This window comes from Camelus bactrianus, chromosome 15, assembly GCF_048773025.1.
Source record: "Camelus bactrianus isolate YW-2024 breed Bactrian camel chromosome 15, ASM4877302v1, whole genome shotgun sequence".
Classification (NCBI taxonomy): Eukaryota; Metazoa; Chordata; class Mammalia; order Artiodactyla; family Camelidae; genus Camelus; species Camelus bactrianus.
Window position 1 is genome coordinate 53,976,348 of NC_133553.1, and position 19,696 is coordinate 53,996,043.

At 36.4% G+C, this 19,696-nt stretch overlaps 1 protein-coding gene and 1 pseudogene across 2 annotated transcripts in view; both read left to right on the forward strand.

The window, feature by feature from the left end:
* The window catches only part of CCDC85A (coiled-coil domain containing 85A), a 1,028,435-nt gene that overhangs the window by 593,462 nt on the left and 415,277 nt on the right, over nucleotides 1-19,696 (forward strand). The gene's annotated exons all lie outside the window — the stretch shown is intronic.
* Nucleotides 1-19,696, forward strand: part of LOC105066559 (large ribosomal subunit protein eL21-like) — a 28,006-nt pseudogene continuing 8,310 nt past the window's right edge.

Here is a 19,696-nt window from a genome sequence, read left to right on the forward strand (position 1 = left end):
GCTTTAGAAAGACACTGCTCTTTCACACAGTCCAAGAGAAGTGGGAGAAGCTGTTTCGAACTCCAGAGCTGAATCCTGATGATTGTATAGCCTAGACTCAAAGTCCATCTTGGTAATCTTATTTTACTTGCTAATAATCGGTTCAGGAAGCCAATCTTCACCCAATCAGCACATTACCATGTATTGCTAAGTCCCAACTGTGGCAACATGACTTAGCAAGTCTCATCTAAGTTCCTGGGGAAGAAATTTTACTTCATGGGAAGGGGAGAGGTTATTTATGTTTTTTCTCTTGTTAGGTGTGCTAAGGAAGAGCTGTTTGCTGCATGCAGCCATGTAGACTGTCATTGAGAATTCGTCCTGAGGAGAAAGCATACACACGTCAAAGGGTAGGGCCAAGAGAATGCGGAGAAAGGGAGCTGAAACACTGACTATACCTTGTCTGGAATCCAACCCAGCTTCCAGACTCTCAGAGAGATCCAAATTTGCCCTATTGGTTTTGATTTGGGATTCTGTTACTGACTACCCAAAATCCTACTTAATAATACTACATACTTCAAATGTTATGAATTGAATATTTGGTCTGCTGATGTAGAAAACTGCAAGATAATTAAATAACTGATCCCTTTAACTACTATCACAAAAGAGAGGGTCTATGTTATCTTTATGTAACAGAGTAAAAAGAAATTGGCAAGATGGTGGAGTAAGAGGATGTGGAGCTTACCTCCTCCAACAAACACATCAAAAATACATCTACACATGGAACAATCCTCATGGAAAACTAACTGGAAACTGTCAGAAGGATTCCTATACAACCAATACTGTATGAAAGATACACACATAATTGGGTAGGATGAGAAGGAAAGCATTGGGTCAGGACCTGTGCCCCTGGCAGAGGACCAAGAGGAAAAGGAAGACTACACAGGCAAACACTTGCCCTGGGGAGTGAGCAAGTCAAACCACAGACTGGGTATCCCAGTCCTGGAGTCCTAGCTGTAGGAGACAAGCCCATTTGGCTGCCAGAAAAGCACTGGGACAGACAGAAAGACTGGAGAAGACTAGATTCCAGTTCTGAGGAGCACATACATGCTGGCTTGCCCCCCCAGGCATGGCAGAGAGAGGTCCCAGCTCAAGCCAAGTGAACGCTCCCACCCTGTCCACTCCATGCCGTAGTCTATCACTAGATCTGGGGTGGCCACAACAGGGGAAAAGATGCTACCAGGGGCAAAGTCTGAGCAAAGCCCCAGATGCCTATACAGGCAGAACACTGGACCTCTGTAAATGCATGAGCTCCACTTGCTTCAGAACCTCCCTCCTTTGGGGCACAGGCCCTAATGTGGGGAGAAGGGAAAACACACACTTAAAGGGAACAGAGCTAATTGAGCCCAAACCTCAGGTCTTCTATTTCAGCAACTTGGCAGTAGACTCCACTCCTGATAAGTCAGTTACAGCCACTGAGTAGAGAAGAAGTCTCGCCTCACACCCTTCCTGGGCTCTAGCTCCTCTATCACCAGCCACACCCCCAACCAAGGTGAGAGCTGCCAGCACTCCCTGAGGAAAGACGTGACTGGCATCCACATCGAATTCAGCCCTGCCGCAAAGGCCCTGGGCACACAGTTTCCATAGGTATACTCCCACATAAGAACACCCCTTCAAGACCAAAATAGATAACTGTTTCACCTCAATTCATAGAGACAAAGAAAGTTAAACATGAAAAAGGAGAGGGACTACTCTCAACTGAAAAAGCAAGAGAAAACCTTTGAAAAAATAATGAAATAGAAATAAGCAATTTACCAAACAGATAATTCAAAATATTGGTAATAATAATGCTGACTGAATTAGGGAAGAAGACTGATCCAAACACAAATCATTTTAACATGGAACTAGAAATTATAAAGAGGACACAATCAGAGATTTATTCAGTATCTGAGATAAAAAGCCTGCGAGAAGCAATGAATATAGACTAAATGACACAGAAGAATGTATAAGTGATCTGGAAGACAGAGTAATAGAAATCACCCATCAGAACAGCACACAGACAAATGAAAAAACATGAGTGCAACATATGAGATCTTTGAGATAACATCAAACATGCCAACATTTGTATTACAGAGGTTCCAGAAAGAAACAAGGGAGGTAAGACTTCTAAAAAGCTATTTGATGATTTATGGCTGAAAATTTCCCAAACTAGAAGGAAATAGACATCTGGGTACAGGGAAGCACAAAAGGTCCCAAACAAGATGAACCTCAACAGACCCACAAGTCATATCATAATTAAAATCGCCAAAGTTAAATATAAAAAGAGAATTCTAAAAGCAACAAGAGAAAGAGTCATATACAACGGGAACCCCATAAAGCTATCAGCTGATTTTTTGCAGGCCAGAAGCGAGTGGCATGATATATTCAAAGTCTTGAAAGGGAAAAACCTGCAACTCAGGATATTTTACCCAGGAAGATTATTATTTAGAATAGAAGGAGAGAGAAATAATTTCTTAGACAAGCAAAAACTATAAAGTAGGTACTAAATCTACCTTAAAAGAAATACTGAAGGGTCTTCTATAAATAGAAAAGAAGCAAGAATACATAGGAAAGGGAAAATCCCAAAAGGCAAATATATAGTAAGGATTGAGTATCACTTAAACCAACACACAGATTAAAAGACAAAAATCTGTAAAAGCAACAATAATGACAATAAACAGTTAAGACATATGCTTAAGATGTAAAATGTGACATCAAAAAGAAAAATTGGGGGAGGGGAGTAAAAATGTAGCTCTTTTAGAATGCATTTGAACTTACATGACTATCAGTTCAAAAACAACTGGAAAATTCCTTTCAGCCGGAACCACCATCTTGCAGTAATTCATCAAAATGATGAACACAAAGGGAAAGAGGAGGGGCACCTGCTACATGTTCTCGAGGCCTTTTAGGAAACATGGAGTTGTTCCTTTGGCCACATACATGCGAATCTATAAGAAAGGTGATATTGTAGACATCAAGGGAACTGGTACTGTTCAAAAAGGAATGCCCCACAAATGTTACCATGGCAAAACTGGAAGAGTCTACAATGTTACCCAGCATGCTGTTGGCATTATTGTAAACAAGTTAAGGGCAAGATTCTTGCCAAGAGAATTAATGTGCGTGTTGAGCATACTAAACGAGTGAGGGAAAATGATTACAAAAAGAAGGAAGCCAAAGAGAAAGGTACATGGGTTCAGCTGAAGCACCAGCCTGCTCCACCCAGAGAAGCCCACTTTGTGAGAACCAATGGAAAGGAGCCTGAACTGTTGGAACCCATTCCTTATGAATTCATGGCATGAAAGGTGTAAAGAAAATAAAAGACCTGCACTGTAAAAAACAAAAAACAAAAAACCTGGAAAATAAAGATTAAAATGGCAGTATGTACATACCTGTCAATAATTACTTTAGATTTCAATGGACTAAATGCTCAAATGTAAAGACAGAGCGGCAGATTGGGTTAAAAAAAAAAAAACCACGAACCTGAAATATGCCACCTACAAAAAACTCACTTTGGGGTGAAAGACACACAGACTCAAAGTGAGGAGAAGGAAAAAAGATATCAAGCAAAATGAAATGATAAGAAAGTGGGGATAGCAATACTTACATCAAACAAAATAGACTTTAAAACAAAAACTATAATAAAAGACAAAGAAGGACATTATATACTGATAAATGGATTAATACAGTAAGAGGCTATCACGCTCATTAACTTATATGTGCAGAACACAGGTGCATGTAAATATACAAAGCAAATACTAACACATATAAAGGGAGAAACTGACAATACAATCATAGTAGGGGACTTTAAACACCACACTGACATCAATGGACAGCTCATCCAGATGGAAAAATCAATAAGACAACAGTAGTATTAAATGACACTACAGACCAGCTGGACTTAAGTGAGAGCTACAGGGTGTTAATTCCAAAAACAGCAGAATATACACTCTTTTCAGGTGAACATGGAACATTCTCCAGGATAGATAACATACTACGGCACAAAACAAGCCTCAATAAGTTTAGAAGGATAAAAATGAAATTAGAAATCAACACCAGAAAGAAAATGGGAAAAGAACAAACATGAGGACATTACATGCTACTAAAAAACCAATGGGTCAATGATGAAGTCAAACACATTTCAGAAAATACCTTGAGATGAAGAAAATGGAAACACTACAAAATCTATGGGATGCAGCAAAAGCAGTTTTAAGAGGGAGGTTCATAGAGATAACAGGCCTTCCTTAAGAAACAAGGAAAATCTCAAACAAACCACCTAAACTACCACCTAAAAGAATTAGAAAAACAAGAACAAAGAAAGAGAAAATAAGCAGAAGGAAGGAAATAATAAAGATCAGAAAGGAAATAAATGAAATACAAACAACAGAAAAGAAGAAACAAAGAGTTGGGTTTTTGATAAGCAAAACTGAAAACCATTTAGCCAGGCTGACCACAAAGAAAGAGAGAGGACTCAAATAAACAAAATAAGAAATGAAAGAGGAGACGTAACAAACAATGCCACAGAAATACAAAAAAATCCTAAGACAATACTATCAACATTTTATGCCTACAAATTAAAAAACGTAGAAGAAATGGACAAATTTCTACAAACATACAACCTTCCAAGACTGAGTCAAGAAGAAACAGATGATTTTAACAGATCAATCACTAGAAGTGAAGTTGAATTTATAATAATTTAAAAAAAAGTCCCAGGAAACAGACAACTTTACAGAGAAATTCTGACAGACATCTAAAGAACTAGTATCTATACTTCTCAAACTCTTCCAAAAATTGAAGAGGAAGGAACAATCCCAAATCATTCTATGAGGCCATGAGCACACTGATAATAAAACTAGACAAAGACACTATGAAAAAAATTTACAGGCCAATATCTTTGATAAATATGGGTGTAAAATTCCTCAACAAAATATTAGCGAAATGAATCCAACAATACATGAAAAGGATCATACGCATTACAACCAATACTACAGAAATACAAAAAACCGTAAGACAATACTATGAACAACTATATGGAAACAAACTGGACAATTTAGAAGAAATAGACAAGTTTCTGGAAATATACAGTCCACCAAGACTGAATCAGGAAGAAATAGATCAACTGAACAGCCTAATCACTAAAAATGAAATAGAATCAGCAATGAAAAGCCTCACATGAAACAAAAGTCCAGGACCATCTAGATGGCGTCACTGGGGAATTCTACCAAACATACAAAGAAGAACTCATACTGATGTTTCTCAAACTCTTCTAAAAGATTGAAAAGGAGGGAATACTCCCAAACTCATTCTATGAAGCCACCATCACCCTGATACCAAAACCAGACAAAGACAATACCAAAAAAGAAAATTATAGGCCAATATCATTGATGAACATAGAAGCAAAAATCCTCAGCAAAATATCAGCAAACAGAATCCAACAACATCAACTACACATAAAAAAGATCATATACCATGATCAAGTTGGATTCATCCCAGGGACATAAGGATGGTACAACATAGACGATCAATCAGTGTGATACAACACATTAACAAGAGAAAGGACAAAAATCATACGATCATCTCAACAGATGCAGAAAAAGTATTTGATAAAATTCAATACATATTTATGATTTAAAAAAAACTCTTACCAAAGTGGGTATGGGGGGACATATCTCAACATAATAAATGCTACTTATGACAAACCCACAGCCAGCATAATACTCAATGGTGAAAAGCTGAAAGCCTTCCCACTAAAATCTGGGAACAAGACAAGGATGCCCACTCTCACCACTTCTATTCAACACAGTTTTGGAAGTCCTAGCCACAGCAATCAGGCAAGATAAAGAAATAAAAGGGATCCAAATTGGATGAGAAGAGGTAAAATTTCACTACATGTGGATGACATGGTACTATACAGAATGTAGTTTGGTGCGGCCATTATTGAAAACTATGAGATTCCTCAAAATACTAAAAATAGACTTACATATGATACAGCAGTCCCATTCCTGGGCATATATACAGAGGGAACCTTAATTTAGACAGATACATGTACTGCAATGTTCACAGCAGCACTACTTACAATAGCCAAGACACGGAAGCAACCTAAATGTCCACTGATAGATGACTGGATAAAGAAGTCGTGGTATAGTTATACAATGGAGTACTACTCAGCCATAAAAAATAATAAAATAATGCCATTTGCAGCAACATGGACGGACCTAGAGATTGTCATTTTAAGTGAAGCAGGTCAGAAAGAGAAAGAAAAATACCATATAATATCACTTTTATGTGGAATCTTAAAAAAAAAGAGACAAACAGACTTATTTACAAAACAGAAATAGAAAACAAACTTATGGTTACTGGTAGGGAAGGGGGTGGGAAGGGATAAATTAGGAGTTTGAGATTTGCAGATACTAATATATATAAAATAGATAACAAATTCATACTGTATAGCACAGGGAACTATATTCAATATTTTGTAGTAACTTATGGTGAAAACAAATATATGTATGTTCAAGTATGAATGAAGCATTATGTTGTATACCAGAAATTGACACAACATTATAAACTGACTCTATATATATATGTGTTTGTGTGTGTGTGTGTGTGTGTGTGTGTGTGTGTGTGTGTGTGTGTGTATATATATAATGAATAAACAACCCTAAAATCTCCACACAAAAACTACTAGAGCTTGGGGGAGGGTATAGCTCAAGTGGTAGAGCGCATGCTTAGCATCCATAAGGTCCTGGGTTCAACCCCCAGGACTTCCTCTAAAAATAAATAGGTAAACCTAATTACCTCCCCCCTAAAAAATAAAAAAAATTTTAAAAAAGAAAACTACTAGAGCTAATAAAAGAATTCAGCAAGGTAGCAGGATACAAGATTAACATATAGCAATCAGTTGCATTTCTTTACACTAACAATGAATTAGCAGGAAAAGAAAATAAAGAAACAATCCCTTTTAAAATTGCATCCAAAACAGTAAAATACTTAGGAATAAATCTGATCAAGGAGGTGAAAGAATTGTACATGGAGAACTACAAAACATTGATTAAGGAAATTAAAGACGACTTAAAGAAATGGGAAGATAGCCCATGCTCTTGGATTAGGAAGAGTCAATATTGTTAAAATGGCCATACTGCCCAAAGCAATCTACAGATTTAATGTGATCCCTATCAAATTACCCAGGACATTCTTCACAGAACTGTAACAAATAATCCTAAAATTTATATGGAATCACAAAAGACCCAGAGTTGCCAGAGAAATACTGAAGAAAAAGAACAAAGCTAGAGGAATAATCCTCCCAGACTTCAGACACTACTACAGAGCTACAGTAATCAAAACAGCATGGTATTGGCACAAAAAACGGACATATGGATCAATGGAACAGAATAGAGCCCAGAAATAAACTCAGAGACTTTTGGTCAATTAATCTTCAACAAAGGAGGCGAGAATATACAATGGAATAAAGACAGTCTCTTAAGCAAGTGGTGTTGAGAAAACTGGACAGCAACATGCAAATCAATAAAGTTAGAACACTCCCTCACTCTATACACAAAAATAAACTCAAAATGGCTTAAAGATTTAAATATAAGACATGACACTCTAAACTTCCTAGAAGAAAGCATAGACAAAACATTCTCTGACATAAATCTTAGCAATGTCCTCTTAGGGCAGCCTACCCAGGCAATGGAAATAAAAGGAAAAATGAACAGATAAGACCTAATTAAACCTGTAAGCTTTTGCACAGCAAAGGAAACCATAAGTAAAACAAAATAATAACCTATGAAATGGGAGAAAATATTTGCAAATGATGTGGCTGACAAAGGTTTAATTTCCACAATATATAAACTCATACAATTTAATAAGTAAAAAAATAAACCCAATCCAAAAATGGACAGAAGACCTATACAAGCAGTTTTCCAAGGAAGATATATCAATGGCCAATAGGCACATGAAAAAAATGCTCAATACAGCTAATTATCAAAGAATGCAAATCGAAACTACAATGAGCTATCACAATAGCCAAGACATGGAAGCAACCTAAAAGTCTACTGACAGATGACTGGATAAAGAAACTGTAGTATATTTATACAATGGAATACTACTCAGTGATTAAAAAAAAGAATAATATAATGCCATTTATGGCCACATAGATGGTCCTGGAGATCTTCATTCTAAGCGAAGTAAGTCAGAAAGAGAAAGAAAAATACCATATATCACTCATATGTGGAATCTAAAAAAAAGAAAGAAAAAAGGACATTAATGAACTCCTCTACAAAACAGAAACAGACTCATAGACATAGTAAACAAACTTATAGTTACCAGGAGATAGAGCATGGGAAGGGATTAATTTGGTAGTTTGAGATTTGCAAATAATAACCATTATATATAAAAATAGATAAAAACCAGATTTCTTCTATATAGCATGGGGGACTATATTCAACACCTTGTAATAACCTTTAATGAAAAAGAATATGAAAACGAATACATGTGTGTATATATATATATATATATATATATATATATATATATATATACATATATATACACACACACACACGACTGGGACATTATGCTATACACCAGAAAATCACACATTGTAACTGACTATACTTCAATTAATAAAAAAAGATTTTTAAAAAAGGATCATACATGATGATGAAGTTGGATTCATTTCAGGGTCACAAAAATGGTTCAACATATGCAAATCAGTCGATGTGATGTACCACCTTAATAAAGGGAAAGACCAAAAAAAACTTGATTATCTCAATAAATACAGAAAAAGCATTTGACAAAATTCAGCATCTATGCACAATAAAAACTCTCACCAGGATGGGTACAATGGGAACAAATCTCAACATAATAAAGGCCATTTGAAACAAAACCCATACCCAGTCGTGCTCAAGAGTGAAAAACCTGAAAGCATTCCCAGTAAACTGAGGAACAAGACAAAGACGCCTACTCTCACTACTGCATTTAATATGGTATTGGAAGTCTTAGCCACAGCAATCAAATAATAAATAAAAAGTATCCAAATTGAAAATGAAGAGGTAAAACTGTCACTATTTGCAGAAGACACAATACTCTATAGAAAGAATCCTAAAGTCACCACCCCCAAAACTATTAGAATAAATAAATTCAGCAAAGTAGCAGGATACAAAATTAATATACAGAAATATATTATTTCTTTATACTAATAATGAAATATCAGAAAGTAAAAAAACAAAAATTCCATTTAAAATTGTGTTAAAAAAATACCTAGGAACAAAGTTAACAAAGGAGGTGAAAGATTATACGCTGAAAACTGTAAAACATAAAGTAAACTGAAAATGATTCAAAGAAATGGAAAGATACCCCATGCTCTTGGATTGGAAGAATTAATATTGTTAAAATGTCCATACTACCCAATCTACAGATTTAATCTAAGCAATCTACAGATTTAATGCGATCTCTATGAAAATACCCATGGCATTTTACACAGAACTAGAATAATCCCAAAATTTATATGGAATCACAAAGGCTGCGAATTGGCAAAGCAATCTCAAGATAAAAGAACAAAGCTGGATGTATCTTGCTTCTAGAGTTCAGATTATACTACAGAAGCTACAGTGACCAACACAGTATCATACTGGCACAAAAACATATAAATCAATAGAAGAGAACAGAGCCCAGAAATACTCATGCACCTACAGTCAATTAATCTATGACAAAGAGGCAAGAATATACAATGAAGAAAATACAGTCTCTTCAACAAGTGGTGTTGGGAAAGCTGGGCACCCTGATGTAAATCAATGAAATTAGAACACTCTCTCATACCATATACAAAAGTAAACTTAGTCTAAATGGTTTAAAAACCTAAATACAAGACACAACATCATTAAATTCCTAGAAGAGAACACAGGCAAAACATTCTCTGACATAAATCACAACAATATTTTCTTAGTCTCCAGAGGTGAAAGAAATAAAAGCAAAAATAAACAAATGGGGCCTAATAAAATTTAAAAGCTTTTGCACAGCAAAAGAAACCATCAACAAAACTAAAAGACAACTTACGCAATGGGAGAAAATATTTACAAATGATGTAAACAACAAGGGATTAGTATCCAAAATAAAAAAACAACTCATACAACTCAGTATCTAAAAACCAAACAACCCAATCAAGAAGTTGACAGAAGACCTAAGTAGTCATTTTTCTCAAAGAAGACATACAGATGGCCAACAGGCACATGAAAAGATGCTCAGCATCACTGATTATTTGAGAAATGCAAATAAAAACTACAATGAGATACCACCTCACACCAGTCAGAATGGCTAGTATCAAAAAGTCCACAAATAATAAATGCTAGAGAAGGTGTGGAGAAAAGGGAACCCTCCTACATTGTTGATAAGAATGTAACTTGGTCCAGTCACTATGCAGAACAGTATGGAGCTTCCTTAAAAAACTAAAAATAGACCTACCATATTCCAGTGATCCCACTTCTGTGTACAGATTTGGAAAAATGAAAACTCTAATTTGAGAAAATACATTCATTCACCTCAATGTTTATAGCAATGCATATGACTGGCTTAAGAAGAATTGGTATACAAATACAAAATGGAATATTACTCAGCCATAGAAAAGAATTAAATATTTCTGTTTTCAACAACATGGCTGGACCTAGAAAATATTATGCTTAACTAAATAGGAAGAGCAAGACAAATACTATATGATAGCACTGACAAGTGGAATTATAAAAAAAAATAATACAAATGGATCTATATACAAAAAGACTCACTGACACAGAAAACAAACTTACAGTTACTAAAGGGGAGGGGGAAGAGGGACAAATTAGGAGTATGGGATCAACAAATACAAGCTACTATATATACAACAGATAAGAAGAATTTACTACTGTATAGGACAGGAATATCTATTCAGTATCTGGTAACAACCTATGATGGAATATACTCTGCAAAAAAGAAAAATGGAATCACTATGCTGTACACCTGAAACTAACACAATATCATAAATCAACTATAATTAAATAAATAAATAATAACCCAGTCATAAAATGGGCAGAGGACCTGAATAAGCATTATTTCAAAGAATACATACAAATGACTACCATGCCCATGAAAAGATGCTCAGTGTCACTAATTATTACAGAAAGGCAAATCAAGACAACAATGAGCTATCACTTCACACCTGTCAGAATGGCTATCACCAAGAAGTCTACAAATAACAAATGTCAGTGAGGATATGGAGAAATGAGAACACCTGTCCACTATTGGTGGGAATGTAAATTGGTGCAGCCACTATTGAAAGCAGTATGGAGGTTTCTCAAGAAACTAAAAATTGAACTACCATGTGATCCAACAATTCCACTCCTGGGTATATATCCAGAAAATATGAAAACATTAATTTGAAAATATCTTTTACCCCACTGTTCATAGCTGCACTGTTTACAATAGCCAAAACATGGAAGAAACCCAAGTGCCCATCAACAGACAACTGGATTAAGAAGTTGTGTGTGTGTGTGTGTGTATATATTATATATGTATATGTATATGTGTATGTGTACACACACACACACACACACACACACACACACACACACACAATGGAGTACTATTCAGCCATAAAAAGGATAAAATATTGTCATTTGCAGCAACATGGATGGACCTAGAGACTACTATGCTTAGTGAAATCAGATAATGAAAAATTCTGTATGATATCATTTATACATGGAATCTCAAAAATACAAATGAACTTATATGCTAAAGAGAAACAGCCTCACAGATATACAAGACAAACTTGTAGTTACTAAACAGGAGAGGAAGAGGGGAGTGGCTATATAGGGGTATGAGATTAACAGACACAAACTACTATGTGTAAAATTGATAACAAGCACTTACTGTACAGCACAAGGAAGTATAGCCATTATCTTATAATAACCTATAATGGAGTATAATCTGCAAAAATATTGAATCACTAAGCTGTACACCTAAAACCAGTACAGTATTTAAGTCAATTATACTTTGATAAAAAAAATTACAAGTAGAGCTTCATGGTATTCCTCATTCCTTTTGCTTCCCCACCCTCCTCACCATCTTATCTCCTGACCTTTCCATACTCCAATTCATCTGGGAGAAGAAATAAAACAATGCTGAGGCAGAATCTCAACAGTAAAAGACAACTGCTTGCAGCAATGCAGTAGGGAGAATGAGAGGCAGTGTTTCAGACCCAGCTATGCTAGGGGTTAAGGAGAGAGGGGAGGAGGAGATGGAGGGACCAGGACGGTATGCCCAGACTGATGTGGATGAGAGAGGGCCACTGAGACGTTAAGAGAATCCTAGCAATTTTAGATTTTCCAAGAATAAAAGTAGACCAGAGATGTTAATAGAACTCTGGACTTTGAGTTTGCCAGTTTTTCCAAATTATAAAATATTTCAAAGATTTAGTGAAAACAGAGGATGTTTTAACAAATGCTAACATTTTGCTAACATTTGATTCACTCTTACCAGAAAACATTTTTATAATACCTCTTTTGAACTTCCTTTCTTATTCATCTAGAGGCAATATCTGTTCCAGAGTTTGTATGTGTCCTTTCCATTCATAGTTTCATAACATAAATATGTGCATACATATAGAAAATTGTTCATGTATTTTGTACATTTACAGAAATGTCATCCCCCCATAACTTTTTCATTCAACATTTGAGATAGGTACATGTTAATTCATGAAGATCTAATTCATATTTTGAAATTGCTGCCTAATTTTTCATTGTAAGAATATACTGCGATTTATTATTACCCAAAGTATCGGTTAGGTTAGTTTAGATTATTTTGCTATTATAAGTAATGCTCAATGAAAACTAGTGTGTATTTCTCTCTGTTCACCTGTGCCAGAGTTTCTAGAGTATACACATAGAAGTGAAATGGCTTGTTCACAGGGTGTAAATATCTCCAACTATAAGATATTGCCTGACTGTCCTCTGGAGTGGTTGTGCCTACTTACCAGTAGAGGAATCAAGGGATCTATTTCCCCATGTACTTAACGTTTGGCACATATGACCTTTTACAGTTTGTGCTGATCTGACAGATACAAAATTTTTAGTCTGCTTTACCTCTAACCGTGAGTGGTATTAATCATCATCATGTTTATCAGCCTATCAGTTTTCCTCTTGAAATCCCTGTACTTTAACCGTTTGTCTACTAGGTTTTTATTTTCTTTAGAGCTTTATATACTCTATTTATTATGTCTTTGAGGGTTATATGCATTACAGATATCTTCTCCAATTTTTTTCACGGTATTAAAATTCTTATAAAGAAGCCTTTAGTATTTATGTACTAATTTTTTTTTGTATTCTCTTATGACTTTTGCTTTTTTGCACTTTAAGAAACTCTTCTTAAGGAGATAGGCCAAGATGGTGGAGTAGAAAAACTCTGAGCTCACCTCCTCTCACAGGCACACTAAAGTCACAACTATTTGCAGAACCACCACCAGTGAAAAAGACTAGAATCTATAGAAAAGATCTTCTGTAACTAAAGATACAAAGAAGGAACCACAATGAGACAAGCAGAAGGGGTGGAATCATGATATAATCAAGTCCCAAATTCCCTGGGTGGGCAACCACAAAATGGGAGAATATCTACAACTGCAGAGGTTCTCCCAAAGGAGTAAGAAGCCTGAGCCCCGTTTCAGGCTCCCTAGACCAAGGGTCATGCAACACAAAGAGGAGACCCCAGAGCATTTAGCTTTGAAGGCCAGTGGAGCTTTCAGGATTCCTAGAGGGCTGGAGGAAATAGAGACGATTGCTCTTAAAAGACAGACAGAATCTCACACCCTCTGAGACCCAGGGAAGATGTAGTAATTTGATAGGAACCTGGGTCAGACCTACCTGCTTATCTTGGAGTCAGGAGGAAACTGCAGTTCACCCTGGGGACACATATGCTGGTGGTAGCTATTTTGGGGAGCTTAGGAGCTCACCATGCGGACACAGGTGCTAACAAGAATCATTCTGGAATCCTCCCTCTAGTTAGTAGCCCCAGAACCCAGCTCTGCCCTGGCCCAACAGCCTGTAGGCACCAGTGCTGGGACACCTCAGACCAAACAACTGGGCATGAACACAGCCCCACCTACCAGCAGACAGGCTGCCTTAAGTCCCCCTGAGCCTAAAGCCATCCCTGGAAACATTCCTGCCCAAAAAAGGGCCCAAGACATGGCTACACACACCAGTGAGCAAGCACTAGAACATAAAATGTCACAGCCCTCCAGCCAGACACTCTGGGTCCCAGCTCTACCCACCAGTGGGCAGGCACCAACCCTGGCGACACCTTGATTCTGGCCCTGTCCTTCAGATAGCCTGCTCCAGCCTCAGGACCAGCCTTCTCCAACAGTGTGCAGACACTAGCTGCAAGAAAACCAAAGCCCTGCAGTCTGTGGACACGGCTCATCCGCCAGCAGGCCAGACCCTGCCCTGGTACCGGCTGAGCTCAGGTTTCATTCACCGTCAGGCCAATACAAGCTTCAAGACACCTGGGACACTGCAGCCAACTGTTTCAGGAAACAGCCCAACACACTAGTGATCTGACACCAGCCCTGGGCCCCTGGGCCATGCAACCAGACCCCAGGACCTGGTTCTGCCTGCCAGTAGGCTGGCACTAGCTCCAGAACCTAGATTCACCCACCGGTGGGTGAACAAAAGCCCTGGGGTCTCTGGGACCCTGACTTTGCCCCCCAAGTAACTCAGCAATAGCCCCAGGGATCCTGGGGTTCTAGTCAGCTACCTCCTGACCTGGTCCCACCAACAAGCAGCCAGTAGCCTCCACAGAATGCAGAACCTGGCAACCAACCAACCAGGAGCCAACCAAGCCTACCATGGTCAGTCCACATAGTCCGTCTGCCACAACAGAAAGACCTACACAGCCCTCATAGGGGAAATCCTTAGAGCATATAGCTCTGGTGACAAGAAGGGAGTGCACTGCTGGTATGCACAGGATGTCTCCTACAAAAGACCACTTCCCAAGGTTGCAAAATGTAACCAATGTACCAGACACATAAAAATGAAAACAAAAATTTAGGCAAAATGAGGTGACAGAGGAGCATGTTCCAAATGAAGGAACAATATAAAATCCCAAAAGAAGGACTAAGTGAAGTGGAGATAGGCTATCTACCTGAGAAAAAGTTCAGGGTAGTAATTGTAAAGATGATCAAAGAACTCTTAAGAATAGATGCACAGAGATAGAACTTAGAAGTTTTTAACAGAATTAGAAAATATAAAAAACCACCAAACAGAGAGGAAGAATATAACTGAAATGAAAAACACACTAGAAGGAACAACAGTAGACTAAACTATACAGTGGGATGGTCAGCAAGCTGGAAGACAGAGTAGTGGAAATCACTGTACTGAACAAAAGAAAGATAAAAGAATAAGAAATGAGGACAGTTTGAGACTTCTGGGACAACATCAAACACATTAATATTCATATTACAGAAGGAAAAGTGAAAGAAAGAGACTGAAAATATAATTGAAGACATAATGGAAGAAAACTTCCCTAACCTGGAAAGGAAACAGACATCCTTGTCCAGGAAGCACAGAGAGTCCCATAAAGGATTAGCCCAAAGAGGAACACATTGAAACGTAATTAAAATAACAAAAATTAAAGATAAAGAGAATATTAAAAGCAGCAAGGGAAAAGCAACACATTATGTACAAGGGAATTTCCATGTCTATCAGCTGACTTTTCAGCAGAAACCGCAAGCTAGAAAGCAGTGGCACAATGTATGTAACATGAAAAAAAGGAAAACCTAAAACCAAGAACATTCTACCTAGCAAGGACCTCATTCATATTTGATTGAGAGATCAAAACAAGCAAAATCTAAGAGAATTCACCACCACCCAACTAGCTTTACAAGAAATGTTAAAGGAACTTCTCCAAGTGAAAAAGAAAAGGGCACAATGAGAAACATAAAATTTATGAAAAGAAAAGGCTCATTGGTAAAGGTAGGAAATCAAAGCACAAAGCTGGTAGGAAGGTTAAAAGTTAAAAGTAGTAAAATTGTCTGTATCCACAGAAAGCAGTTGAAGGATACAGAAAACAAATGTAAAATATGTTATCAAAAACAGTAATTGTGAGGGGAGGACAGAACAAATGCAGGATTGCTAAAATGCATTTGAAATTAAGAGTTCAGCAACTTAATCACATATATAGAGAGAGAGATGAATACACACACACACACACACACACTGCTATATATAAACCTCACGGTAACCACAAACCAAAAATCTGTTACTAGATACACAAAAACCTAAAAGGGATCCAAACATAACACTAAAGACAGCCATCAAATCACAAGAAAACAAAAGAAGGAACCTACTAAAAAAGACCTGTAATAACAACCCCAAAACAATTAACAAAATGGCAATAAGAACACACATACCAATAATTACTTAAATGTAAATAGACTAGAGGACCAAAAGGACTTCCAATCAAAAGGCAGAGTGCCTGAATGGATACAAAACATGACCCATACATGCTGCCTACAAGAGACTCATTTCAGATCTAAGGACACACAGAGACTGAAAGTGAGACGATGGGAAAAGGTATTCCAGGCAAATGGAAATCAAAAGAAAACCAGAGTAGCAATATTTATATTAAACAAAATAAACTTTAAAATAAAGACTGTTACAAGAAACAAAGAAGGACATTACATAATGATCAAGGGATCAATCCAAGAAGATATAATAAATATAAATATATATACACCCAACATAAGAGCTCCCAAATATGTAAAGCAAATATTCACAGACACAAAGGAAGAAACTGATAGTAACACAATAACAACAGGGGAATTTAACACCCCATTTATGTCAATGGACAGATCATCCAGACAGAAAATCAATAAGGAAACACTAGCATTTAATGACACATTACATGAACTTAATAGATATACAATGATAGATCATTCCATCCCAAACCCACAGAATATATACATTCTTTTCAAATGCACATGGAATATTCTCTAGGACAGATCATACGCTAGGTCATAAAAGAAGCCTTGGTAAACTTAAGAAAATCGGAATCATATCAAGCATCTTTCTGACCACAACACTGTGAGACTAGAAATCAACTGTAAGAAAAAAACTGCAAAACAAAACAAAACAAAAACATTTGGAAGCTAAACAATATGCTCTTAGACAACCAATGGGTCACTGAAGAAATCAAGGAGAAAAATAAAAAGCACACCTAGAGACAAATGAAAAAGAAAACAACAACCCCAAATCTATGAGATGCTGCAAAAGTAGTTTTAAGAGGGAAGTTTAAAGTTATACTGGTTTACCTCAGGAAACAAGGAAAATTTCTAATAAACATAGCTTTACACCTAAAGGAGCCATAAAAGAAGAACAAACAAAACTCAAGTAGAAGGAAAGAAATCATAAAGATAATAAAATAGAAACTAAAAAACAAGAGAAAAGATCAATGAAACTAAGAGCTGGTTCTTTGAAAAGGGACACAAAATTGATAAACTTTTGACTAGAAAGTCAAGTCATCAAGAAAAAATGAGACAGCCCAAATCAATAAGACCAGAAATGAAAAACTAGAATTAAAACTGATACCACAGAAACACAGAGGACTGTATTTCTATGAGACTACTACAAACAATTATATGTCAATAAAATGCAAAATCTAGAAGAAATGGACAAATTCCTAGAAATGTAAAGTCTCCCAAAACTGAACCAGGAAGAAATAAATAGTAAGAATAGACTAATTACTAGTAATGAAATTGAACCAGTAACTTAAAACACTCCGAATATACAAAAATTCGGGACCAGATGGCTTCACAAGTGAATTCTACCAAACACTTAGAGGACAGATAACATTTATCCTTCTCAAACTATTCCACAAACTTGCAGAGGCAGAAAGATTTCCAAACTCATTCTATGAGGCCACCATCACCCTGACACCAAAACCAGACAAAGATATCACAGAAAAAGAAAATTACTGGCCAATATCACTGATGAATACAGATGCAAAAATCCTCAAAAAATATTGGCAAATCAAATCCAACACTACATTAAAAGGATCATACACCATGATTAAGTGGGTTTTATCCCAGGGATGCAAGGATTTTTTCAACATCCACAAAATCAATGTGATATACCACATTAACAAATTGAAGAATAAAACCCATATGCTCATCTTAATAGATGCAGAAAAAGCTTTTGACAAAACTTAATATCCATTTACGATAAAAATTCTCCAGAAAGTGGACACAGGAAACATACCTCAACATAATAAAGGTCATATATGACAAGCCCACAGCTAACATCATACTCAATGGCGAAAAGTTGGAAGTGTTTCCTCTAAGATCAAGAACAAGACAAGGAAAAAAAAAAAGAACAAGACAAGGATGCCCACTCTCGCCACTTGAAATCAACATAGTATTGGCAGTTCTAGTTACAGTAATGAGTCAAGAAAAAAGGAAGAAAGGAAGGAAGGAAGGAAGGAAGGATGGAAGGGAAGGAATCCAAATTAGAAAAGAGGAAATAAACCTGTCATTGTTTGCAGAAGATATGCTATACATAGAAAATCCTAAAGATGGCAACAACAAACTACTAAGCTCATCAATAAATTAAATAAAGTTGCATGACACAAAATTAATATCTGTTCTATTTCTATACACTAACAATGAACTATCAGAAATTTATCAGAAAGATAAACTAAGGAAACAGTTCCATTTATAACTGCATTAAGAATATCTTGGAATAAACATATCTAAGGAGATAAAAGACCTGTACTTGGAAAACTGTAAGACACTGATGAAAGAAATTGAGAATGACACTAACAATGGAAAAATACATTGTGTTCATGGACTGGAAGAATTAATATTGTCAATATTGACCACACTACCCAAGGCAATCGACAGATTTAATGTAATCCCTATAAAAATACTAGAGGCATTTTTCACAGAATTAGAGCAAATACTTTTAAAATTTGTATGAAAACACAAAAGACCTCAGATAGCCAAAAGAATCTTGAGAAAGAAGAACAGAGCTGGAGGAATTACGCTCCCTGAATTGAGACTATATTGTATTATAAAGCAACAGTAATCAAAACAGTATACTTGCATAAAAATAGACACGTAGGTCAATGGAACAGACTAGAAAGCCCAGAAATAAGCTTACACACTTACAGTCATTTAACCTATGACAAAGGAGGTAAAAATATACAATGGAGAGATGATAAGTCTCTTCAATAAGTGGTGCTGGGAAAACCGGACAGTTACAGGTTGAAGAATGAAGTATTCTGTAACACTGTATATGAAAATAAACTCAAAATGGATTAAAGACCAAAATGTAAGACTGGAAACCATAAAACTCCTAGAATAAAACATAGGTAGAACACTCTGACATAAATCATAGCAGTATTTTTTTGGATCTGTCTTCTAAGACAAAGGAAAACAGGCAAAAATAAACAAATGTGACCTAATTAAACTTAACAGCTCTGCACAGCAAAGGAAACCATTACACACACACAGAAAAAGATAATCTACTGAATGGGAGAAAAAAATTGCAAGTGATATTGACTCATAAGAGATTAATATCCAAACTATATAAACAGCTCATAAAACACAGTATCAAAAAAAAAAAAAAACAATAAAAAGTAGGCAGAATATTTTGCCATTTGCAGCCCTTCATCC